The sequence below is a fragment of the Panulirus ornatus genome, chromosome 11 (assembly GCF_036320965.1).
Source record: "Panulirus ornatus isolate Po-2019 chromosome 11, ASM3632096v1, whole genome shotgun sequence".
Classification (NCBI taxonomy): domain Eukaryota; kingdom Metazoa; phylum Arthropoda; class Malacostraca; order Decapoda; family Palinuridae; genus Panulirus; species Panulirus ornatus.
This window is the reverse complement of record NC_092234.1, coordinates 12,364,567-12,391,637: the sequence shown is the minus strand read 5'-3', so window position 1 is coordinate 12,391,637 and position 27,071 is coordinate 12,364,567. Positions and strand designations below refer to the sequence as shown.

The window sequence follows — 27,071 nt, the reverse complement described above, 5'->3', positions numbered from 1 at the left end:
CTTCCCTTTTAGTCGCCTTCTACGACACGCAGGGAATACGTGGGACGTATTCTTTCTCCCCTATCCCCAGGGATATATATAATGGCACTAAGTATGAATTATGTACATGTGTATATATGTATATGTCTGTATATATATGTATATGTCTGTATATATATATATATATATATATATATATATATATATATATATATATATATATATATATATATATACGTTGAAATGTTTTTTTTGTTTTTTTTTTTTCAAACTATTCGCCATTTCCCGCATTAGCGAGGTAGCGTTAAGAACAGAGGACTGGGCCTTTTTCGGAATATCCTCACCTGGCCCCCTCTGTTCCTTCTTTTGGAAAATTAAGAAAAAAAAAAAAAAAAAAATGTATAGGTATATGTGCGTGTGGACGTTTATGTATATACATGTGTATGTGAGTGGGTTGGGCCATTCTTTCGTGTTTCCTTGCGCTACCTCGCTAACGCGGGAGAACGACTAAGTATAATAAATAAATAAAATAAATAAATAAATATATATATATATATATATATATATATATCATTCAAACATCCAACAGCCGGGATCGAACACGGGATCCCTGTGCCACAGGCGGGAATGCTACCGCTAGACTATAAGCATGTTAATATTTTCATACGTTCTATGAAGTTGCGCGGCAGATAACTTCGTCATAGATTACCATGCCTTCCATTATCAGGCTTTCCCATATATTTAGCGAACGTCCTACATTCCTTCAACATGATGAAAAGGATACGGGAAAAAGAACCGCAATCTACTTTAAACCCAAATGAAAGGACAATATAAGCAGTTTGGCCACCCAACTTGTGGAGACGTACAGATCTGCCAGAGAAGGTCTACCGGAGCAACAGGGAGAGGTATCCAGCCACACCGAAAGCAAGAAGGACAAGGAGACACATGCTGTGAAAATATTGTCTTGCTTTATCAATGGTGAAAATAATACTTTCCTGTCTCTACGGCGAAAACTATCGACTAAAAATAAAAAGTCTCTCATCACATAGACATTCCCGAAGCATCCCTGGACGTCTGAATTATGTACGTAAATAATCTAATCATCTCGACTTCCAACACTCAAAATCATACAGACGCTACACTCCCACGACCTCACAGTCGAATAATTCCGCTAACTTGGTCTTTTTGTTGTTGTTGTTCTGTGGCATTACACTAAAAAAAAAGAAGAAAAACTCACACTTGATTTTCTACCTCAGCTGTGAATACATATATCGCTGGTGGGGTGGGGATAACGACACACGAGACCCAACGCTAAAATAAAACTCCTTCGATCGAGGGTGTGTGTGTGTGTGTGTGTTCTCGGCGCGCCAACACTAACCGTTTCGCAGCCTTCCTCACCCATCCACGCTCGGCTTGTTTACATACGCCGGGGCAGGGAGGGCCGCCTCCAACAACATACTGATCCAGTCACACGTTCACTGCATTCTTTTGTCCCCCTGCTGACAACATATATACACACCTTCGATAACAGAATTTTTTTTTTTAAAGGGGGGGAAAAAAGGATAAATAAACTTCTATCTTGGCAGCTACCGCTACCATTCACGGTGTTGCCAGTTGAGTGTCCCTGTAATTCCTAGCCGGTAAAGAACTCTTCGCCCTAAGGGTGTGGTGGGGGGAGTCCGCCATACCCTGCTCCCGCGTGGAGTGCAGGCCACGAAGCTGTAGCAGCCCTCATAAAAGGGGAGGTCAAGGGTCACATAATACATACTTACACCAGCACCTTGAAATCGGCTTGAGGTATTGAGCCACCGTGATACACGAGAGGACGTCCGGTTGGCGATCCTGACCAAAAATTCTCCTAAATTCTCTTACGTGTGAAACTGCATCTGATGTAACTTCCCATCAATATATACCACACTACCGTGATATAATACAGATGATATTTTCAAGAAAAACGTATCGTGGCGAGGGCTTGTGCTACCGCTAGAGTGGTATGGGTAAACTGGAGGTTACTGGGGTGAGAGAGAGAGAGAGAGAGAGAGAGAGAGAGAGAGAGAGAGAGAGAGAGAGAGAGAGAGAGAGAGAGAGAGAGGTGGGGGCTCTACGATTATATACGTCATCCCCCCCCCACCCCTAGGGATATATATATACATAATGCACCAAAAACACACGCTTCCCGATAATCATCCAAATAACAACAATAAACTTACATCAAACACCACTAAATCTTCTCATTTCAAACCTTCAATCTTCTCTTCCATTTCAAACAATCCTCTCTCCTGTTCCATCCACCCTCTTCTCGCTCTCTTCTAACCACCATATCAAAAAAAGGAAAAAAAGAAAATGTCACCCCCCCCCCCCCTAGAATTAGCTGTCCAAGAAATGTTGGCACACGACCGGCGATGCAGGCGATATGTGATGGACATTTGACAAACGTGATATTGAGAGTCTGAGGTGGCGGAGGGGGAGAGGGAGGGATGATGGGCGTTACTAAACACCAGGGAATTTCATCGGTTGAGATCCGTGACATCTACGAGGACAGCAGCCATGGCTGAACATGATCAAACGTTTAAAGCGAAAATCCTCCTTGGTTATAAACTGGTCTGAATTGTGAAGGGGATATATATTCCTTTAATATTTTTCCCTTCCAATCTTACGAGTTCCCCCCATTTGGTTAGGTTCTCAGGAATGTGACTCTACCACTTCAGCCACACATCTTGAAATCATAATTTTTTTCCCCCACCACTCCCTGACTGAAGGCTTGCTCTCCCCACCTGTACCTTTGAGGGAGTTAATGGAATGTCCTCCTCCACCTCCTCAGGCACTACCCCTTGAAGGCGGTAATCACGCCCTAAGTCCAAGACCTGAATCAGGGAAGTGGTTCTTCAAGGGAGGAACTTCACACGAAATTATGGATTAATATCAGCCAGGTGTTGAGAATGTCTCGGTGTGCTGAGCAGTGCTTTGTGGGACCCTGATTCAAAGTCCGAAACAGTCTTAAGTTGCAACTTCTCAAGTCCGAAACAGTCTTAAGTTGCAACTCGTCTGAACTTCCAATTAGACCATCCTGTCTCATCTCTACCGTGCTGAACCTAAATACCTTCAGATTTCCTCTCAACTGCCCTCAGTCACCACCTTACCCATTAAGCATACTCAACAGCCATGATGACATCACACATCCTTGACGAAGATCCATCTTCACCTGGAACCATTCACCCTCCTCCTTTCCTACTCGCAAGCATGCCTTACACGCACCCTGTAAAATACTCCTCACTGTTTATGGTGACCCTCCACATACCCTATATACTCGCAGCGCCTTCCATATGGTCTACCATCATCTTCAAATGCAGTGTCCTCTAAGGAAACAGGAAATCGTCGACAGTAAGCAAAGAAGGCGTTTAGTTTCTTCCTGAGAGAGAGAGAGAGAGAGAGAGAGAGAGAGAGAGAGAGAGAGAGAGAGAGAGAGAGAGAGAGAGAGAGAGAGAGAGAGCGAGTATTCCTAGTCATCTCGATATTAAAAAAAAAAATCATTTTAATTTTGCAACGATAAATAGTTAGCATCTGAGGCCATTCTTTGGAGGCTTCCAGCATGCCTGCCCTCCCTCCCTCCCTTGATCTTGACACACACACACACACACAGCCCAGTGAGCTATGAGCCGCCATCCCCCCCCACACATCACCTCACACACCTAATCACATTTTCCCCCGTCGTGTGTTAATAATAACCTCATTGGAAATACTTTTCACGTACTTCGAAGTGCACTGCATACTGGAAGCACGACGAGGAAATTTTGGGCGAAAAGGTGTAAAGGGAATATCCTCACCTGGCCCCCTTCTCTGTTCCTTCTTTTGGAAAATTAAAAAAAAATAATGAGAGGGGAGGATTTCCAGCCCCCGCTCCCTCCCCTTTTAGTCACCTTCTACGACACGCAGGGAATACGTGGGAAGTATCCTTCTCCCCTATCCCCAGGGATAATATATATATATATATATATATATATATATATATATATATATATATATATATATATATATATATACATAAAGGATGGGTGGAGAAAAGCGGTAAATTTTGGCGGAAGGAGAAAGGACTTAGTGGGGGAGTTATCATTTTGGCTGAGTGAGATAGGATTTTGGCGGGGGAGTAATCATTTTGGCGGAGCAAGATAGGATTTGGCGGGGAGTAATTATTTTGGCGGAGTGAGATAGGATTTGGCGGAAAGTAATAATTTTGGCGGAGGAGTAAGTATTTTGGCGGAGTGAAATAGGATTTGGCGGAGGAGTAATCATTTTGGCGAAAGTGGCAAGTTGTGCCTGGAATGGGGACACATCCTGGCTGGAACTGCTACTGCTGGAAGGCAGAGGAGGCTGGAATCACTCTAACTCAACTGCTGATCCGAAGGAGGCAATTTCAGAACGCGAAGGTGGAAATTTAAACTTTTCCTCAACATAAAATGCAAAAGCTTAGGAAAAATAAGCGAAAAAAAAGTCAATAAAGAGGAAGCGAAATGAAGAGCGAAAGTGAAAATGATAAAGAGAGAAACAAGTGAACTCCAAAACGAGGCTTAGTGCTCTTAGGGCAACAAAAAAGGGGGTTTTATAAACACGAAAACACTTCGAATCCAAAACTCTTAGAAAACAAGTACGTAACCCCGCGATCCCAAAGGGTTTAATATCCTTTATCTACTCAAATTCAACGCGAGTGGCTATTCCCTGGATCCACCTCTCGCCTATAGTGAACCATACACACTGTATAAATCGACATTCATCAATACTCCTGGTTTATAAGTCTCATGCGTGGAGACGAGTGAGTACGAAACTCATGCGAGTTCAGTCCACGGTCGCTGAACTGATTGGGTAAATTACACTGGTCTGGTCTGCCATCTCACGCGCCAGGCAAGCGGGCCTCCCAACATACTGGCCAGATCAGCTGGTCTAGATCTGACACGAACGATCCTTCGTCTTTCTGAATCAGTTTAACCATACACTCCTCGAGTTAGATAATAAACCAAGAAGCCTTTTTTTTTTTCGGGATTAACAATGACACTGTGAGGTAAGCAGTCCAGCATATATAGAGGATGAGCAACAGCATCAGTGGAGGGTATAAACTCCCGTGAGCCACCTAGGAGTTGCGAATCCCGCAGTAATACCATCACAAGAACGAAAACAGTTTATCAAACACATATCAACGTGGAAATAACATGTACGATCAGTACAAGTCATTCTCTCTCTCTCTCTCTCTCTCTCTCTCTCTCTCCTGCAAAACGCCACAATTCTCTTTCCCATCTTTGCCATTATCTTATCAACATTTCAGTGCATCTTTTTTAATATCTTTTTTTTTATCATGGGCAGTGTGGCAGGGTAACGGAACCGTCAACAACATAGTCTCGGTGAAAAGTCACTGAAATGCGTCATTCACTTGAACCAATTCATTTCGCACCGGTTTCTCTTTCTTCAAGAAGTGATTCGTTGCTGTCTCAACTCGTCCATTACACTGAGTGTGTGTGTGTGTGTGTGTGTGTGTGTGTGTGTGTGTGTGTGTGTGTGTGTGTGTGTGTGTGACGTCCTCGAAAAGCCTTGGAGTACAGGGAGAAAATAAAATCCCTCTCATGAAGTCCGGGTGACGACGGAAGCCTCCAAAACTGAGAGTGGTTTCAGCATTTTTCACCAGGGCCCAGATTGCGTCTCCTGGTATGAAGGTTCCAACTCCTACAACACATAAAGCTCGCACTCCAAAACCAATAGCTATGCCTGTCAAAGCTGTGGTGTCTCACACAAGCCTAAGCTGGGTGCCCATTTATCTACCAAAAAGAGGAAGGATGAACAGCAGGATGAGCTGCACTCAATGTCTTGTCTTTCCAAGCCGTAGGGGGATCGAACCCGCGCGAGAGGACTATGGAAATCTATGCTCCCAACTGGACCAAGGAGATCACCTCCCCATCCCCCAATGAGCACTGATGCTGTAATTCAAGGGAATAATGTCCCCAGACATCTGTATCATCCTCTATCGAGAGCTTAATGTCGCTTTTTCACAGCTTCCTTACTTGGTTCAGTGGAGCGAGTCTCCTCCTCTCTGTTCATCCTTGTATGTCATGCTAAGGGATCATAACTTACAGGTACCACGGATTCCGAATGTTGTACATTTTCACTTTTTTCACAAATCAAAATCAGTTTCCTGGAGAAAAATAAGAGTAATCGCTTCCTTAAACTAATCTGCTTTCCTCTGCTAATATCTCGGCTGAAGCATTTATTAAAATTAATAACACATTCTTAACACATTCATCCTCAGAAATCTAATACTACTTTGGGGAGCCAGAAATACATATGAGATACTTTCGACTCGTTTTATCCGCCGCAAAGTTTCCAATCTCACATTAAATTTTGCGACCGATAAATCCTTTAGTATAGTCACCGATCTCTCAAGTATACGTTTTCTCTGAACTAAAATCATTTTAGAGAAAATGTAAGTTGCATACGGCCAATGGATCACTATGCCAAACTCACTTTTTCTGGGTTGTTACATAAATAACTAATTTGTAAGGTAAGGGAAGGAATTTTTACAATTAAGGGACCCTATCTGGAGTATAGTAATACAAAAATGTGGTTTAAAACATTTTTAAAGTAACGAAAAAGAACTTCAGAATGTACTTACAGCGTATCGTAAACTGTGTACACAGTTGGGGTCCTACGATGGAGGCCAGGACCAGCATGTTGGCTCAACTGGCTGGGGTGGAATGTCTGGCCTAGAGGAAGATGAAAAAAAAAAGGGGGGAAGAAATAGAATGATTATTATAATGATAATGATGATAACAGTAATGATTATGACGATAGGAGCAACGATGATGATAATGGTGAGATTGATGATGACAGACAAGAAAGAGTAAAGAAAAATTAGGACAAATCTGATTACTGACGGATATCATGATAATGACACCAATAATGGTGATATTACTGAAATAACAGAACAAGAAGAAGTGGTAGAAAACAAGAAGGATGAAGGTAAATACGAGGAAAAAGATGACAAAACAGGAGAAGAACGAGAGACAGACGAAGGTAAAGAAAAGGGAATAAAAAAGCAAGAAAGACAAACGAAAGGGCAATGGAAGAGGGTTAAAAAAAAAAATCAGGCGTCAGAGAAAGATGAAGAAAATAATCAGAAAAGTGGGGAAAAAGGAAAGAAAAAGGGGAGGAGGAAAAAGGAAAATAAGTGAAAAAAAAAAAGGAAAACAAAGGAGAAAATTTGAGGTAAATACAATGCAAACCAAACGTCAAAATATGTTATCAAATTCATTTTCCCATGACAAAACGCAGGATATTCCCAGATAATTACGTCACAAAAACAATCAGTAGACTTTAGGTCGTGCTTATAATACGACTGCAGGACGGTACTCCATCCCCTTTGCAAGGAGATGTAGTACGCCTTAGTTCTTAACCCAGCCTCCGCGCTCGACAAACTATTGGAGAAAGTACAAAGGTATACAAGATCTTTTCTCCTTTTTAAGGCACGCCTCTCCGAGAATTTCTAGATAAAAAATGAGTTAAACAAAAAAAAAAAAAGACGCGCATACATCAGAAATTTTCTGCAGACTCGTATGAGACATGAAAAAACGTCGGGAACTTATAGTATTACGTTTAAAAGATTTTAAACTCTTCCTCTTTTTACCTATATTCGAAAGAAGAGTATTGCATCAGTTGCACAACCTCCTCCACTTTCTATGCAACTTTTGCGACATTACCGATTACCAATATTTAATGTGACAAAGAAAAATAAAACTATTCTTATAAAGGATCAAGCAATATTCTACAGGAAGTTTTTGTTAACAGGCTTCTTGAAAGCTTAATTAACTCGGGCCAAAGTTTCAAGACGCCTGAGCCAAGTCCTGGTCAATAATGCTCCAACGCTTGGGAATCTTTTATCAAAAATCTTACTATAATGGAGAAATGGAGTGGGCGTCTTTACATAACTCCGAAACAACATTAAGACTTTTCTTTAAATCTGGTAAATGTTGGGTATGACTAATGAGAATTGTCTTTAAAGTTGGTAAATGTTGGGTATGACTCATAATACTTTTCTTTAAACTTGGTAAATGTTGGGTACCACTAAAGAGGTGGGGGATGGGAGGGAAAAGCCGTGATTGGGGGGAAGTGAGGGGTCTGTGTAAGAGAGGGAAGTGCTGGGGATGGGAGAGGGGGAGAGTTCGGTGGATGGGAGGGCTTTGCAGGTGTAGGGGTGGATCCGGGAAAGGAGGGTCGTGTAGGTGGCGGAGATGTGGGGAGGGCCGTGAAAAGCTGTGATTCGTGGACGGGGGGGGGGAAGTATGGGAGAGCCGTGAAGTTCTGGGCAGAGGAGGCAATGAAAAAGGGTGAGGGAGGTGGGTGAAGGTGAGGGCTGTGTGGGAAGTGAGGAGCAATGTAACACTGGAAGTGTTCGTGTGGACAATATCCGGCCATTGAATGCGCCCAAAATGATCTAAGTTTCGATGTCGAAAATGATCGAAACTTTAAATGAGCCGTTCAAGGCTGGCCCGAAGACACGGGTCATTACAAATAAGTAACCTTAATGATGATTTTTAGAAACTTTCACATGAAGATACGAATTGCTAACACAAAAGTGTGAGTGACTGTACTCGGGCAAGATGGATGAAGATATAGAAAGTGGATAATGGAAATCCTTAAAACTTAAGAGAGAAGGACCATCCAGACATTAGAAATAAAAAATAAAAATGCTATATTTTCACCATTACAGATGTCATATTCTCAAAATAACCATTTTCTCGACCATCATAGTTTGATTACTTATGAAATTATTTCATTAATCATCAGAACAAGAGAAAATCCTAGCTTTTTCTTTTAATGAAATCGCTGCAAAAAGCTAATCCATACTGAAAATCAGAATGAACTTCAAAGAGCAACGATATATAAAAACTTAACACATGACTAACCTTGGTAGAATAAGCAAAATATCATCAGAAAATATAAACAGGCTAAAACTGAAACAGTACTTCAAAAATTAACTAATAAGACAGTTATATACCAAAACTACCTTTTGTTTGTAAGTAACTTTAATAATAAAAAAAACTAAAACAACTCTTTACATATCAAGCATCAGGTCTAAGTACAAAAAAAATCCATTAATTCAGAATCTAATACATGCTTAGATTGATCACAAATTTAACAAAAAGGCTATTTTGTTACTTCAATTTTGGAGATTTATTCACATAACTTATATATATATATATATATATATATATATATATATATATATATATATATATATATATATAGAATATGCCAGCTCTGGACATTTTAAGTCCTCTTGCTTATACCGGTCTAATTGTTACTGTACTCATATTTGAAATATTCATCTGTATAACAGTATCATTATATATATATTCATGTTATTCTGTCCATCAATGTCAATAAACTTACCTAATTCTGCCAATTACTAGTGAAGTGATGCACTGGGATAAATCATTTGTAAAATGTGAATAGGCTTTTGCATCTTTTCAAAAAAGAAAATTATAAAAACGTAAGTTATTTTCTATATTCCTTATAAGTAATGTTTAAGGAGATAACAGAGACTAACTCTGCCAATTTCGAAATAAACAGCATCAACATAATAGGCTGGACCTTAATTAGCAAAAACATTGGTGGAGACCATGAAAACCTTATCAAGCCTATGGCAACCTTACCTAGCTTAGAAAAATTCAATGTTAAATCAAGAGATAATAATAAGTATAAGACTCCTCCAGTATATTTCCATTATTAATGGTCTAGAGAACTAGTGAAGTAATGTTGGATGAGGATATCCCAAATATTTTGTAATTTTCTTTGCTTTCTATTGAGGTAATACACTTCAAAAAATATTCGATGATCATTGTACTGCACTTGAAGTTCTTTACCTTACCTAACTTGGGAAAATAATATGTTAAATCAAGGGATAATAGTAAATATAAAGTCTACTCTAGTTTATTTCCATTGTGAATGGTCGAAAGAACTAGTAATGTATGATGTGGAGTAAAGAAAAAGTGAAATAATGTTTGATGTGGAAATCCAAAATGTTTGCTCATCAATCTTCTTCGCTTTCTATGGAGGTAATACACCTTTTAAATATTCGATATTCATCATACTGCACTCAAAGTTCTTATTCTCATGTTTAGTACGTGGTGTCCACTGCTAACAGTTAACTTCACCACCAGCATTTACATTAAAACCCGAATTCTGCTCCTTTACCTTGCTACGATCAATGATGACTTGATTAATGCAATCAACCTACGAAGGTCAACAAACAGTTTGATCTTTTTAATGACATGACATTTACGACACCATATCACAGCGATTTCTGAATTACGAGACAAGGATGGCAGCTTTCCTTAATTTTCTCCCATATCAGCGAGACCTAAGGCCCTGAGCAGGTATATTCCTTTCAACTGTACAGTTTTGTTATAAATGCGACTCCGGAACTTGATGTTGGACCTATTGATTACACGGGTAATGTGAGGAACATCCCCGCTCGCATCAATTAGGTGATGATTACGCTCTCCGTGACGGAGTATCAAATTCCGTGCCAAAAATCTATTTACGAAATTAGTGGCCGTGTTTTATGCCACCACAATGAAGAGGAGATACGAGGATACCGCTTCTCGTGCTGGGTACGCCGAGTGGAGAGTGACCAGATCACCTTTTTTTTTTTAAGTTTTTAAGACGTTGAAGGGGATGAACGGCTCTCTTTGAAAGAGGCATGAACAGAACAAACCAGAGGTCCAATGGCATGAAGTCATTTAAGCAACGTAAAAGATGCGATTCTGTGGAGAGTTTGTGGATGAACGGCAAAAAAATGAGTAATGAAACTGTGAATGCAGACAGACTAACTACACTTGTTTGATACTTAGGAAAGTTCAAGAGTGTAGAATTTCCTCCCAGTACCGTAAAAATAGGTCCCTGAAACTTAGTATTCATATACACACACTACACAAGATCATTCTAGATACACAGGGTAGTAAGTGGCAGGGAGGGATGGGGGAGTATTGTTACTTGGGTATGTGTAGATTAGTGAAGGTTGCGTGCTGAGCCAACAAGGCTGTCAAATTCCCATCCCTGGCCCAAGTTGCTGTTTTTTTTTTTTTTTTCCATCCGACTCACATACTGTTAGCAGTCAGTCCACAAACACACACACTCTCATCTCAGAAGTTCGAGAAGGAATCCTCCTTTATCCTTACCTCAACATTGACCTGCGGTAAGCGATATGTGCGAGCCCTCCCTGCCTTGAGATGAAACTTTGTCATAGGCGATGAAAGTTCAGGAGATGGGGCTCCATGGGTGTAGACCTGCCTCCCCCGTACTGGACAAATTGGTGATGAAATGAGGTGTGCTACCACCCTCCTCTTCCGCGTCCCGCGCCAATGTCAACAACGTGGCCGCCAATGCCTAGTCGTCAACACGCAGATTTGAAAGGCCAGTATTCTAAAAAGATGTTCTTTTGTTCCTGTAAAGCAAAATATGGCTTATTTCCTGCACGGATAAAGCTTACTTAATAGGAAAACTGAAAAAAAGGCAAAAAGAACGGTCTAAAAGAGAGACTTGTAATATTTGTCTCGTAAAGAAAGGAATAGTTGACGAAAATTGTGCCAAGCAGTAATCAATTAGCAATAATACAGTGATGCCACAGGTAATTCATATTTTCTCTACATCTTCCACTATGGTTTGGTTTTATCCATCGTAATTCACCCCTGTACCACACAAACTGTAATCACGTATAACAGTAACCCTACTTCCTTTATTGCATTACCACCACTAAAAGAATTTTTTTTTTTCTTATATTCACCTTTGATATTTTTTCCCAAGAGCGTAGATACAGAACTCTCTTGGCCTTTTGATAAATTCATTCCTGCGCTATACGGCGGAGATTTTCACTACAGTGTTCCGGCCTACTTATAATGAAGGTCCCGAGTGTACAAGTGAGGTGATGGCGTCTGTCCTGTAGCTCTCCACCATTCTTAATTAAGCACGGGTCATGAGCAGGGAAGGGACACACTTGGCAGATTAACCGATGATCAATCTTTTACAGAGAAGGTATACACTGTGGCAGTAAGTTTACCATGTGGTAATATTATCATTTAAAGGAATCTAATTGGTGGGCATGTCGGGGTAGGCGTGTTTTCCCCATGCCTGTGTCACAGGACATGATGGTTCAAGATGTGATTGACCGAAGGAACACAGCGAAGAAGAATGGTGTGGTCAAGTGGTGGTGGTGGGGGTAAAGGATATTGGTTGCCTGCGGGGTGATCGAAAGAGGCTTATGGTAGCTGCTGTAGTGGTGGTGGTGGTGGTGGTAAGGAGAGCAGCTGGGCTGGGAGGGCGGGGTCTTGGTTAGTGGTAAGGGGGCGGAGCCTGGGCTTTTAAGGTGGAGGGCTGGGCGGGGCGGGACGGGGCGGGGCGGGGCCTAAGCCATGGCTAGCAGTGGGGGGAGGGGCCCGGGGGATCAGATGACACTAGACAGTGTGCCGGGAGCCTTGCTGGTAACCACGTAGTGTCTGGGAGTTTCTCCCTCATCTCAACCGCAACACACACACTGCCTCACCTCCGTCTGTGCCTGCGGTAAGTCACGAGCTTTTTGACCCCCTCTCAGTCCTTACCTCAACGATTACTACTGTATATTCTCGCTTTTATTAATCTATCTTCTTATAGTGACCGTCACTGGCACGGCCAAAACATGATCCAGTCAAAGGCCATCTCGCGCGAGAGAAAAAGGTTATGTGTTCTGACGTGGCCGGAGGTCCAGTATCTGCTGTTTGGTGACAAACGAGAATGACGGAATGCAGAAGCTGGTATCCGTGTTCGGGAGAGTGTGTGAAAGGAGAGGGACGAGTTAATGCGAGTAAAAGTAAGGTTGGTGCGAGTTATGCCTCGAACATACGCTTAAATACACAAGCAGACAGAGACAACATACACTCAGACACACAAGTACACAGTAAGAAGAGGTAATTACACACATAGACACACAAACACACATACACAAGAAAAAACTTGTTAAAAAGCAATAGTACAAGATTGGTGGATGAATGGAAAAGAATGACTGAGGACATGGTTAATGTAGAGAATACAGAGTTCAAGAGGTTGTCTGAAAGAAGACAATGTTCGAGTACAGAACTCACCTTCCGTACTGTAAAAGTAAGTACTTCTTGAGGGTAATTTCCCATCACTTTTATGTGTAAGATTAAGTAAATGTCAGCAAACTATCCATATCGTATATCAAGCCAAAACTGGAATAGGCTTCTCAAGTTTGGTTACCTCAAAAAAAATTAGAAAAGGACGCGAGGATAGCAAACATGGACGGTGCGAAAACGAAGAAGGAAGAGCAGAGGGTGAATTGATCAAAACCTTGAAATTACTAATACTAGCTTTACGCTGTCAACAGTGAAAAGCCAGAACCACCAGAGACCACAACCTGAAGCAAGAAAGTAGTTAGAAACGAACGACGAAGAGAACCATTTCTAAAAATATATATAAAAACTATTGACCGAAACGAGATGAAATTGTGAATGCTGACAAAATTCAAAAGCGGAAAGAAAATGTTGCATGATAGCATAAAAAGTGTGAGATATTCGCATGAACACACACATACACAAACTTGCTGAAACACACCACCATCACAGAGTCCTTTCCACCCACTCCCCATAGACCACCATTGTTCGTCGCCATAATCGACTTGCTCCAAATACAGTTCGTACAGACAGATACAAAAGCAATCCTACACCTACCACTGTGAACGACATGAACGATCCACGAACAAGTGCATAACTATGCAAGTGAACAGACCAGCTTTCTATTAGGCTATGGGGTATCACCGCATCACTGTAAATATTCATCACTTAATGTTCACTCAAGTTCATAATGTGTAAATCATACCATTTACTCTGTAAACATCCCTGTGTATATATCTGCCATACACATATCCAAACTAGAGGAAAAGGAAGAACAGATGAAAGAGATAAAAGAGGGGGAGAAAAACGAAAATCCCGAAACGCTTTAAGAAGAATTCGAATTTCACACTACTCAAAGGCATCAGTTTCCAACACTCATCAACAAACCAAACTTCACAATTCACCACGAAATCTGGTTTCTTATAGCCCGCCAGCCAGTCCGCCTACCCAGACAAGCTGCCGTGAATATGATTCGGGCAATAAAAATAATAATCCGCGTTCGAGACGGGACATGCCATGTTGAAATACACATTCGTAATGTTGACTCGCAAGATATTAAGATTTGTGGGTCTGCGTGACTCAGAGTCGGGTCAGCGGGGGAGGGGGGAGGGACACTGTAATGGCAGGCGTTGCCTTGCCCACCAAGACTCCACTGGACTCGCGTCTTTCGCATTTGGGGTTGTGGTGTAACACCTCGTGCACGACGGTACGATTGCGTGAACACGACGGTACGACTGCGTGAGCACGACGGTACGATTACGTGGGCACGACAGTACGATTACGTGAGCACGACGGTACGACTGCGTGAACACCATGGTACGATTACGTGAGCACGACGGTACGATTGCTTAGCACGACAGTAAGATTGCTTGAGTACGACGGTACGATTGCTTAGCACGACGGTACGACTGCTTGAGCACGACGGTACGAATGCGTGAGCACGACGGTGCGATTATGTGAGCACGACGGTACGATTACGTGAACACTATGGTACGATTGCTTGTGCACGACGGTACGACCCATTGGGTACAACGTCCTTGATGTTCTTGACCTGACCTAACCGTTATGGGTCAAGGTCAAAGGCCAAAGGACCATCACACCAAGAGGTCTGTCATATCACCCTCAAGGACAGCATCGAAATGTTCAAGGGTCTCGCCCTCGTACTCAAGAATCGTATCCAACCTTTCCCTGCTACTGATTGTAGCATGCCTGCAAGATCCCCAAAGATAAGAGGTCCTGTGTGTTATATAAGACTTCGTCTATGAAGCTGGCCAGGGCCTGGTCATGACACAAGACCACATCAACCATAAAATTGTAAATGAGTTTTCGACGAGGCAAGACGCGTGGTCACACACCACCTCGCCTGCTGACTCCCCTTACCAAGACCTCTCCTGTCACAACACTGTGTCAACACATGGATTTTCCTGGAAGCCGAGGTCATGAGAGTAACACACAAAGGGAGGGAGGGAGGAGAGGAGGTGGGGGACTGAAGAGGGAGTGAGGAGGAGGGAGAGAAATACAAAGACAGCGAGAAAGAGACGGAGAATCAGAAAGAAACACTGAGAACTGGGACAAAGATGTGAAAAAGGATAAAAGGTAATAGAAATAGAGACTAATTAGATGAAGAAATACAGAGACCAAAGAGACGAAGAGACAATAAAAACCAAGAGATATACAGACCAATGAACGATTAAAATAACCAGAGAGAGAGAGAGAGAGAGAGAGAGAGAGAGAGAGAGAGAGAGAGAGAGAGAGAGAGAGACAGACAGACAGACAGAGACACAGACAGACAAACAAAGACCTAACAGAGGCGGGGAAATGAAAACCACGGGGGTAAAAAAAAAAATACAAAATACCTATTTCGCCAAAGATAAATCAATAACATAAACTGATCGTATGCAGCTTGAATATGCCACAGACAAACTGGTGGATAGAAGTCACAGGTTGCCACCGAATTTCAATACTGGTCCGCGCAAAGTGTTTTACATACCGGTGGTACAGACGAAAAGGCGCGCTACAATATAAAGTCTATTGAACTACAAAATGTAAGCGAGGGAAAAGGTCTCCGGTGTAGTAATCTCTGGTGACCTAAGGGCAAGCAAGCAGTGCTACGGAAAACAGTAAAAACTAGAGGACAATATTTTACCGGATTCACTTGCCGGCCTCTCGAATTCAAGTGTGGGGAAATTATCCTCACTCTTTTACAACTCGCTGGTGCGTCCCCATCTTGAACACTTGTGTTCACTTTTGGTCACCCTGCTCGAGGAAAGATGCACACAGATTGGAGACAGTAGAGAGGCGAGCTACCAAGATGATTCCCGGTCTCGGAGACAAATCCAGTAAAAATCTAAACGTCTCGCTTTAAATCCACGACTGACACTATTTGACGAGTAATAAACGCCCTCGATAATGGTGCCGTGATTATCTATTCACCGTATCCATAAATATCGTGATCAATTCATACACATCCCCCTGACATCTTATTCTGTTTATACAAAATGTGTTCCATTTCGACTCAAGGCTTCTCACGTTTTCTTTTGACATGGCTTCATGTAAACAGCTTTGAATATCGCCGGTCAAGCTTCAGACCCTCTCCATGATCCACCTCTCTCTCTCTCTCTCTCTCTCTCTCTCTCTCTCTCTCTCTCTCTCTCTCTCTCTCTCTCTCTCTCTCTATCTATCTATCTATCTATCTATCTATCTATCTATCTATCTTACATGCAACCCTAAGAGTTCCGCAACACCTTAACCCCTCACCGTCTCCTGGTGAGGCAACACTTCCCGCCTGCTGTCTCTCTCCCAGAACCATCCGCGTCTCCCTCACCTCTCCAGTGCTCCGAGGTCTGGCTCGCTCACTCCCCTCTAGCCTAGTGACTCCTCCTGGAAGCGTCGCCACGGTGGTATGATCAGCCTCCATTATTACTCCCATCTTTCCTAGAGTCTCTATATCGACGATGACCCAACCCCTTGACCCACCACAGTCCCATGCCTTGTAAGGTCCCTTGTTCCATTATCCCTACATGGGATAATCTCCTTTGAATGAGGATTACGTCCAGTGTGAAGGATCTAGCAGGATCTGTACCAACCCCGCTGGTCGTTCCCTCCCTCCCGCGCCACTCCACCCTTGCATGCCTATCACCCATCGCCGGAGACTTTGCCACTTCCCGTAATAAGTTTCCTATATCAACCGTACCTTCCCCACCGTGAGCGTCCCTATAGGTCTTCCTCAAGGCCATATTCTGAGTGAGACACGCCATACCATAAACTTGAACTTTAGGTTCGCATCCTCGCCCTGCGACACGAGAGCTCTCGATAACCATTTTCGTTTATTACGATTTTCTAACCCGCTTATCGAAGTGACCACCACGACACGGGCTTATGACATGCCCGGGCCGTCAAGACCATCTCGAATGACAGAAAAATGTTACAGACAGAGAGAGAGAGGGTAGTATAAATCTATCAGGGCTCCACAAATTTTTTTTCCTCCCCCAAGTGTTTTTTTCCCCATATATCTCATTATGAGTCTTTCATCCCTCTCATTCTCTTTCCGTCTTGCTGCAAACAGATCCGTCACAACTACAATACCCTCATCAAGAAAAATCTGTCTATAGCTCCTCAACCTGCCCAGCCAGTCGCCTACTCCGTGGCCTGCCCAGCCAGTCAGTAGCCTAGCCCGCACCACACTCGTGCCAGTCCACTATCAAATCTATATTTCTATCCATTTCACATCGTTATTGCCACAGTTCAAACAAACTTTTCATATCGGCAAATAACTGACGATCGCTTCGACTCAAATACTTATTTTTTTTTTCCTCTTGAGATTATACAATAAAAATAATAATACTCCTTCTCTATACTTTCACTTTTTAATTTCTGTGTACGTTCCTAATCATCCAATATCATCCAATTTCTTTGTACGTTCCTAATCCCAATATCATCCAATTTATTTGTACGTTCCTAATCCCAATATCATCCAACTTCTTTATACGCTCCAAATCCTAATATCATCCAATTTCTTTGTACGTTCCTAATCCCAATACGATGATATACAAATGCGAGACATCCATATTTAGGATTAAAGGCTCAAGTACTTACCGAAGTAAGACTCGAGAAGTCCTGGATGTAGACCATGCCTACGTTGAGGCTCCCGTGGCGCTGAGGGACTTAGAAACGCTCGCGCGATTATTGACGCTAAGGAAACTGTGTTGTGTGAAATGAACCCACTGAGTATGATGACTTAGCTCCATGAATACGAGAACTTAACGGCATGAGTGAAATGACTTATCTTCCCCTCGAATACGGCACTCAACGTCTTGAAAAGGACGACTTAGTTCCTCGAGTGCGACAATCAACCCCTTGAGTACGACAATTAATTCCTTGAGTACGACAATCAACCCCTTGAGTACGACAATTAATTCCTTGAGTACGACAATCAACCCCTTGAGTACGACAATTAATTCCTTGAGTACGACAATCAACCCCCTGAGTACGACAATTAATTCCTTGAGTACGACAATCAACCCCTTGAGTACGACAATTAATTCCTTGAGTACGACAATCAACCCCCTGAGTACGACAATTAATTCCTTGAGTACGACAATCAACCCCTTGAGTACGACAATTAATTCCTTGAGTACGACAATCAACCCCTCGAGTACGACAGTTAACCCCTTTGAGGACGACAATTAAACCCTTGAGGACGACAATTCTGAGTTTGATGACGACTTCGCCCCTCGAGGACGACGGCTTAAACCCCCGGACCACAATGAATTAAGGTTTTATCAAGGGTTAGGTCGCCATTCTCAAGCGGGTCAAGTTGTCGTACTCAAGAGGCTCGAGTCGTTCTTGTAAAGGGTTAAATCGTCGTAGTAATTGAGTCCAGTCTTCGTCCTCGAGGGGTTAAGTCGTCGTGTTACTCAAGGGGTCAAATGGGTAAAACGAAAGACAGGCTATCGTGACGGAAGCATGCGTCAATATGTACGTAAACATTCCTAGTGTGTGTGTGTGTGTGTGTGTGTGTGTGTGTGTGTGTGTGTGTGTGTATATAAATATATATATATATATATATATATATATATATATATATATATATATATATATATATATATATATATATATATATATACTGGGTGTGTGTGTGTGTGTGTGTGTGTGTGTGTGTGTGTGTGTATGTGTGTGTGTGCTGATTGCTTGTACATGCAAGCGCGGTTGTCTGTCTTTGAATCCTTGAGTGTTCCCATCTCCAGTTCTCTCTACTCGAGTGTCGAACACTAGATAACAAGTGTCAGTAGTGTCAGACAATGAGGGAAGGTGTCAGAAGTGTCAGTTGACGACCGAGAGGTGTCAGAACTGTCACTGGTCCTGTCACAAGCGCTTCAGTGACACACACACACACACACACACACACACACACACACCGTCACCAGTTGAAACCCGTTATTTGTGTTACATGTGTGATCGTCCAGCCTGTGGGGGAGACCAATGCTGGGGTACGACCCATGCTGGGGTACGAGCCATGCTGGGGTACGACCCATCCAGAAAGTACAACCTGTCCTGGGGTACATACTCAAGCTGGGGGGGACACAGTCCAAGCTGAGGGTACTCCAGCCTTCCCCCCCCCTCCCTCCCCCAGGTGCTGGGGGGTTGGGGGGGGGTTAGATGCCGTGCTGGAGGGAGGAAGGGGGGTGGGTGGGTGAGGCATCAAAGCCTCTGTCCTGACCATATCAGAGGAAGCCATAACGCTCGTCTTAAGACAACACAGACTCTTATTTGTGGGAGTTTTGCGTGAAAATGCCCATAATAAACGACGGGAGATCAAGTTGCGTTATTTCTTCTTTTTCCCCCTTTACACTGAAGCATATTGAACTTCCTCGCGATTCGCATCGCAAAAAAAAAAATAAAATTACATTCCCAATAACAGATTTTCTGCGAAGCGATCACCCATTTTCTTCTCTTTTTTTTCCGGATTTAAATGTCGTGCGTTTATGTAACGAGCGTGAGATTCCCGTAGTGCATGTTACGTGTACTGCCTTAATGGGTGCCTTAATGGGGGGGGTTTCTTAATGACCAAATGTCATTAGCCTCATTAGCATCACAGAGTCTGGGAGATTTAGCCTAAGCACGGTCATCTGTTGTCATGTTGGCCTTCTAGCCAATTTCACTTGTTATATAACAGTTTGGCCAGTGTCTTCATCTCCTTATATTGTCGCAGACGAAAGCTGTGGTAACATGATATGGGGTCGTGTTAATGTATCATGTCCCGTGTTATTACATGTGTCTCCGTGTTCGTGTATCATGTCTCGTGTTAATATGTCATGCGTCCCGTATTGATGTATCATGTCTCGTGTTAATATGTCATGCGTCCCGTATTGATGCATTATGTCTCGTGTTAATATGTCATGCGTCCCGTATTGATGTATCATGTCTCGTGTTAATATGTCATGCGTCCCGTATTGATGTATCATGTCTCGTGTTAATATGTCATGCGTCCCGTATTGATGTATCATGTCTCGTGTTAATATGTCATGCGTCCCGTATTGATGCATCATGTCTCGTCTTAATATGTCATGCGTCCCGTACTGATGTATTATGTCTCGTGTTCACAAGTCATACGTCCCGTATCAATGCATCGTGTCTCGTGTTAATAAGCCCTGCGTCTCCTGTTACTATATCACGTCTCGTGTTAATATGTCCTCCGTCCGAGTTAATATGTCCTCCGTCTCGTGTTTTAACCTATGTTCTGTTTTCCCGTCCGCGTTTCTATCTGTCCATCTTTTAATCATATTCATCTCATCTTCAACGTTCCCACCGTCACCATCTGCCCCCCCCCCCCCCCTTTCTTGTTGCCGTATTCCAAAGACCTTCAGTTCTGAACACGAAACGGCAGCAACATTTCTCGTGAGAGACAACAGATTGGTATAGGTCAGGTCACACCGCAGGCGATCATGCTCGAGGTTCTCGTACCTTTCGTGTTCACAGTTGGAACCATCGTGCGCAAGGTGCGTACCTTTCGTGTTCACAGTTGGAACCATCGTGCGCAAGGTGCGTACCTTTCGTGTTCACAGTTGGAACCATCGTGCGCAAGGTTCGTACCTTTCGTGTTCACAGTTGGAACCATCGTGCGCAAGGTTCGTACCTTTCGTGTTCACAGTTGGAACCATCGTGCGCAAGGTTCGTACCTTTCGTGTTCACAGTTCGAACCATCGTGCGCAAGGTTCGTACCATCGTGTCCAAAGGAATGAGGGCAAGAGTAGCCAATTTCGCCAACACGATATCCAGAAAATACTCAATAATCATTATGATCCCATCAAAAAAATATCACACACTTCTATCATTTACATATTAACGCGATCTTGTAAATCGTTTCTTGACAATTGACCAATTAACATCCCAGTATCTACTTAAGTTCTCCTCTTATACCATAACCACAGGTAAATTACACTACGACTTTTAATGGGCCGTTTGACCATCTCATGATCTGACCCTGGTCGACAAGTCATCAACCCAACGTAAATACTAGAAAAAAAAAAAAAAGGATCCTACGAAACATCACGAAACATCCTGGATATAAAAACTTCACCTCAAGCTTAAATACCAAAAATGTATATGTTCCCCACCGCTCCACACACACACACACACACACACACACACACACACACACCTTTTCTGTTCTCGTGGGTGAGGGTTTCAGAGTCCAGGGGTGGTGACCTTGGCGAGCTCAGGGGAAACACGAGACCTGTCCGTCAACCAGAGGCGACGACCCTTCGAGGTCAAAAATGACCAAAATGACCCTCACTAAATATGTCGTCCAGTGGGCTCAGAGAGAGAGAGAGAGAGAGAGAGAGAGAGAGAGAGAGAGAGAGAGAGAGAGAGAGAGAGAGAGAGAGAGAGAGAGGTCATGGCGAACGCAATGACCTCCCCACGTTACGTAGGGTCCAGCGAGCTGGAATGAGGTCATGCGAAGCAAAAAAAAATACGATTTCCCAAAAATTAATCATTTGAGGTTAATGACGTCCAACTTGGATGTGTTTGTGTGTCGGTGTGGCTATCTTAACGTCTTGAGAAGTGGTTTCGTAACAAACCGTTCCTTGTAAAACACACACACACACACACACACACACACACACACCTTTCGACAAATCCTTCTCCCACTCCTTACCAAACCACAATAGGAACGTCTTCTAATATACGCAGGCGACCTCACGGTTAATTCTACGCATCCCAACGCCAACCAGGCAACAAGAAACACTCCATCGCGTCATCAGAATACTCACATGCTTGAGGACGTGAACGCCTGTACCTTCGTAGGACTCCAACGTCACCCAATTAACTCCCCCGACAGGCACGAATCCCACCTGGGCCCTCCTATAACCCATGACTGATTGCCATCACCCACCTACACCCACTGAACACCAACCTGACTGGCTATGGCAGACGACACTCAAAAGCGATGTTCACGCCCAACATCACGAACATCAACATAAAAAGCCACGATCGTGATAAACAACCTCAGATCAAACACCCACATCGGTTTCGCCCGAGAGACAGAAATCCCTAAGTGTCCTCTTCAAATACTTCATCCGCTCCACCCTAAGTCACGCCTCACCTGCTGGCTCATCCATCTTATTAAAGACAAACTTGATCAACGTGTAAACCACGCCAGACTGAGCCATGGATACGATCCCCCGCCGCTTTAGCAATGCTAAGCACTCGACACCTTCACAAACAGACAAACGCACTTGTCAAATACAATCCCCATCTTCAGCCGCCTCAGAAATCACCCCCTACCATAACCGAGTGACAAATTACATTGGGCCCCCTACACACCATCACAGCCGTACATATTCCTAATGTTACTTTTGTGTCAACAATAACCCCGACGATTAACGACCGAATTGATTGCCATCTACCGGTGATTAAGACGGATAAACGAGCCCGGCTCACGATACATCGTGAAATAGGGCGAAAGACGATAGCGTGAAATACAGCGAAACACGATAGCGAGCGATACAGCCAAGATCGTTACAGTCAGGATGGCAATCGTCTAATACATGATGCCGCTGTAATACACACAAAATGGGCGAGAAATTAACTAAAATCAAGGCGCTAATTACTTGTATTGCTAAATTGCCTGCTGTCATGTAGTTAAGGCACCTCGTCATTTACAGGGGGAGGGAAGCCATTCGCCGTTAATGATTATTTACGGCACGAAGGCAAAGTTGTTTCGGATATTTGTAATCACCAGGGAGACCCCCCGTCCTTAATTACCATATAATTAGGATTTGGAGCCCTAAGCACGACGATGTGATCCTTGAGTACGACACCAAAGTCCATGAACACAACGGTACGACCCTTGAGTAGGACGGGAGATTGGTTCATGAGCACGACGATACGACCCCTGAGTACGACGGAAGGAAGAACGGCCTATGAACACGACGGTACGATCCTTGAGTAGGACGGCGGGTTGGTTCATGAACACGACGGTACGACCCCTGAGTACGACGGAAAGAAGAACGGCCTATGAACACGACGGTACGACCCTTGAGTAGGACGGGAGGTTGGTTCATGAACACGACGGTACGACCCCTGAGTACGACGGAAGGAAGAACGGCCTATGAACACAACGGTACGACCCCTGAGTACGAGGGGAGGAAGGACGGCCTGTGAACACGACAGTGCGACCCCGAATATGAAGGAAGGACGGCCCATGAACACGACGGTACGAACCTCGAGGACGACGGCATAGCCCATGAACACGACGGTACGACCCCTTGAGTACGACGGGAGGACGAACGGCCCATGAACACGACGGTACGACCCCTTGAGTACGACGGGAGGACGAACGGCCCATGAACGCGACGGTACGATCCTCGAGGACGACGCGACATTCTCGTCAACACCCACCCACTCACTTCTCATGCTTCTTGGTCTCACTCTCACACCACAGGGATCTCAAGATGCCAGCCGTCAATAAACGGAGCCTGAGAGTGATCACGAATCAAAACAGACATGGACCCTGCAATTCCAGCCTGAGATAAGACGATAAGGAGCACTGGACTCCTTATCTTCCCAGGGGTCAATTATCTGCCGAGTCCTTTCCATTCCTTTGTGGTCTTTCGGGTTCATCAGAACTCTGGGCTAAATTTTCACAAATGGCTAATGCTCCATCAGCCCTTAAACCTTTAGGGTTAATATGATTTACCAGCCCTTGTACCCTTAGGGCTAATGATCTCGCCGCCCTTAAACCCTCAAGGCCAATGAATGAGTCAGTCCTAGGAGCCCCTTACCTCCTTAAATCCAGTACTCCCGACAACTTGTCTCCTCAGGGATGATACAACAAGTACCCTGGTACTTACGCTGCCAGTGACCTATCCTTGTCCTACCAGTGTCCCAGACCACCTGCCCGTATACCATAGTCTCCCCAGTAAACCAAGTAGATCTAGGACATATTTTTTTTTCCCCTTCCCTAGGGCCAGCAATGCCAGAGGCCCCGGGAAAGCCCTGTACAACCTTCGCAAGGGCAGGGCCTTGCATACAGTGGGCTCTGGGACCCGTCAAGGGATTCAGACCTGCACACGAGTCGGACATTATCCTCGTAATAAAACCCGGCATCGCTGGCTTTGGTGAGCTATTACACCGGGCGATCGTCCTTGTTGTTGTTGTTGTTGTTGTTGTGGGGGGGGGCTGGGCTGCGTTCGTGGCTGTGGTGGTTAATTGTGGTGATGGTGGTGTTGTAGATGTGGTGGTGGTTGTGAGTTGTGGGTGGACTGTGACTGTGCCAGGGGCACTTGGGGAGGTGCGGCGTCAGGAGGGAGCAAGGGATTCGCCCCCAGATGACGTACGTGATCCATCAGAGGTGACCTGTCACTCCCTCACGCCACACCTCCTCCTCCTCCTCCTCCTCCCTGTCACTCCCTCCCCCTCCGAGACGATCCCTCCACCTCCCCTGTCATCCCTCCTCCTACTCCCCCAGCTGTCCCTCACCTTCCTGACTGACCCCACCGCATCTGATTCACCCCCAACACGCGACTTCTCACCACCACACCACACCACCACCACCACCTGTCCAGCAGCGAGACAGAGCCCCGGAATCAAAGACGGACGGTCATAAATGTGACGGCAGGTAGGCAGGCAGAAAGGAAGGAAGGGAGGAAAAAAAAGAAGCTGTAAATGTGGCTCTTAAGAGTCTTCAGTGTATTTACAAATTAGGGCAAGTCTGTGTCCGTGAAAAGTATCACGATTCATCAGACTTTTTTCAAACAGGATCTGTTTAACAGACGCGGTAGCCCGTGCTGCAGCTCTGTGCTCAACAGACCCGGTCTAACACTGGTCTAGCTCGTCTTAAGGATATACCAATGGAGTTGCGGGATCTTCAGTCTTCGTCTACTGGCCTGGCTCTCTCATCCTCCCGAGTCTGGAGCGGTGGTCGTAAATTGATTAGCCTCAGAAGGAAAAGAAAAAAAAAGGGGGGGAGGGTAGCCACATGATTTACAGGCTTCCTAAAGTGCGTTTCTCTGACGGCGTCACGAACCCCTTTTTTGATCCCACGTTACAGAAGGAGGATACAGAGGCAATGCGGGCCTGGCCTGGCCTGGCCCAGCCGGTAGCCGCTGTGTGGCCCTTTTGTATCCTCTGTAATGGCTTTCCTATTTGCTTAATCAACTTACCGAACTGAAATTGTGATGGATGACTTTAATCCAGGCGCCGCCGTTTACGGTGGAAACCCCAACATTTTTCTCTTTCACACTTTTGCTCACAGACCCCGAGGCACATCCATCCCCGCCCCCCAATCACGTGTTGGTGTGGCCAGCACCCAGCAAGAGAGGCCAGAGTTCACAAGGTGAGGAATGGTAAGAATCAGGAGAAACAAATTCACTGTAGCTTGGCTCAATGGAGACTCACTGACCTGAACGTGTCGAATACTGGGATCAATAACTGCTTTATTTACATCAAAAGAAAGGGAACTGATATTCTTTATCAATATTCTCTCCCCAGTAATGACCATCAATATTCGTATAGCCTTGATTCGTGATGCAATACCAATATTCTCCCCAGTAATGACCAGCAATATTCGTACAGCCTTGATCCGTGGTACAGTACCAATATTCTCCCCAGTAATGACCAGCAATATTCGTACAGCCTTGATCCGTGGTACAGTACCAATATTCTACCCAGTAATGACCAGCAATATTCGTACAGCCTTGATCCGTGGTACAGTACCAATATTCTACCCAGTAATGACCAGCAATATTCGTACAGCCTTGATCCGTGGTACAGTACCAATATTCTACCCAGTAATGACCAGCAATATTCGCACAGCCTTGATCCGTGGTACAGTACCAATATTCTCCCCAGTAATGACCATCAATATTCGTACAGCCTAGATCCGTGGTACAGTACCGGATGGTTCTGAGGGACGGCATTATCTACACACGTGCAGTATTTAAGGACGACTTGCCAATAGTATTCCTAATAAGGCCATAACTAAACCTTCTTAACCAGCTTTCAAACTTCCTTAAAGGTCAGTTTGTGCGTGTGTGTGTGTGTGTGTGTGTGTGTGTGTGTGTGTGTGTGTGTGTGTGTGTGTGTGTGTGTGTGTGTGTGTTTCAGACGTCCTGAAATAACCAAACGAGTCGCTGGAAAAGAGGGATCAATGCTATTTCTCCACCACCACAGACGTAAGGGAGAGGCAGACAGTGCACACCAACCTACGAACGAGGACCTACGCAAGTCTCTCGCCGTAAGGGAGGGAGGAAGGACCAGAGATGAGCGAGGGGAGAATACTTACAGATACTCACCTCAAGACGCTGCCACAAGGCCCCGAGCGCAGCTAGGGAAGATAGCCCCACTTACGAGTACTTACTAACACTAGCAACGACAAGTCCTTCCTGCCACTGGTTAAAGAGAGGTCTTCCCACTGCTTCTTTTGCCATGAGGAAGAGAGGTAGTAAGGACCACTCACAGCGAGCGAGGGGGGGTAATTTAGGAGTTATGAGGGACTCGTGTGTGAGGTACGCTACGTCAAGTGTTCTGTGTGAGATGAGGAGACTATATGCCTGTGGACTCAAAATCCCCCAGCGGGGCTCACGTGTAGGTTAGGGGGTGATGTGAGGAGGCGGAAAGAAAAAGACAGCACCCTAGGGGATAAAGGAGTGACACCTGACAGCCACTGAAGTGCTGGTTCGCTTGGCAACCGCCACTGACCCTCGCGGCGAAGCTAGCTAGCTAGAGAGAGAGAGAGAGAGAGAGAGAGAGAGAGAGAGAGAGAGAGAGAGAGAGATCAAATGCTCTGTTATGACGCTAATGCTAAAGGAAGACCCCCAGTTAACGTCCGAGAATCACCCCCGTCATTTTCCACCTGCATCATTTGCATATAACGGATGAGTGTAA

At 44.3% G+C, this 27,071-nt stretch overlaps 2 protein-coding genes across 4 annotated transcripts in view; one reads left to right on the top strand and one right to left on the bottom strand.

Annotated features, from left to right (window-relative positions):
- Window positions 1-11,460, bottom strand: part of LOC139751125 (uncharacterized) — a 247,278-nt gene extending 235,818 nt beyond the window's left edge. The window contains exons 1-2 of the mRNA XM_071666224.1: window positions 11,199-11,460; window positions 6,632-6,722 (exon numbers count right to left, since the gene is read on the bottom strand). The gene's annotated coding sequence lies outside the window, so the exon portion shown is untranslated. The remainder of the gene's footprint in view (window positions 1-6,631; window positions 6,723-11,198) is intronic.
- A 989-nt stretch (window positions 11,461-12,449) lies between these two features.
- Window positions 12,450-27,071, top strand: part of LOC139751282 (uncharacterized) — a 134,430-nt gene continuing 119,808 nt past the window's right edge. For all 3 annotated transcript variants that reach the window (XM_071666601.1, XM_071666600.1, XM_071666599.1), the window contains exon 1: window positions 12,450-12,576. The gene's annotated coding sequence lies outside the window, so the exon portion shown is untranslated. The remainder of the gene's footprint in view (window positions 12,577-27,071) is intronic.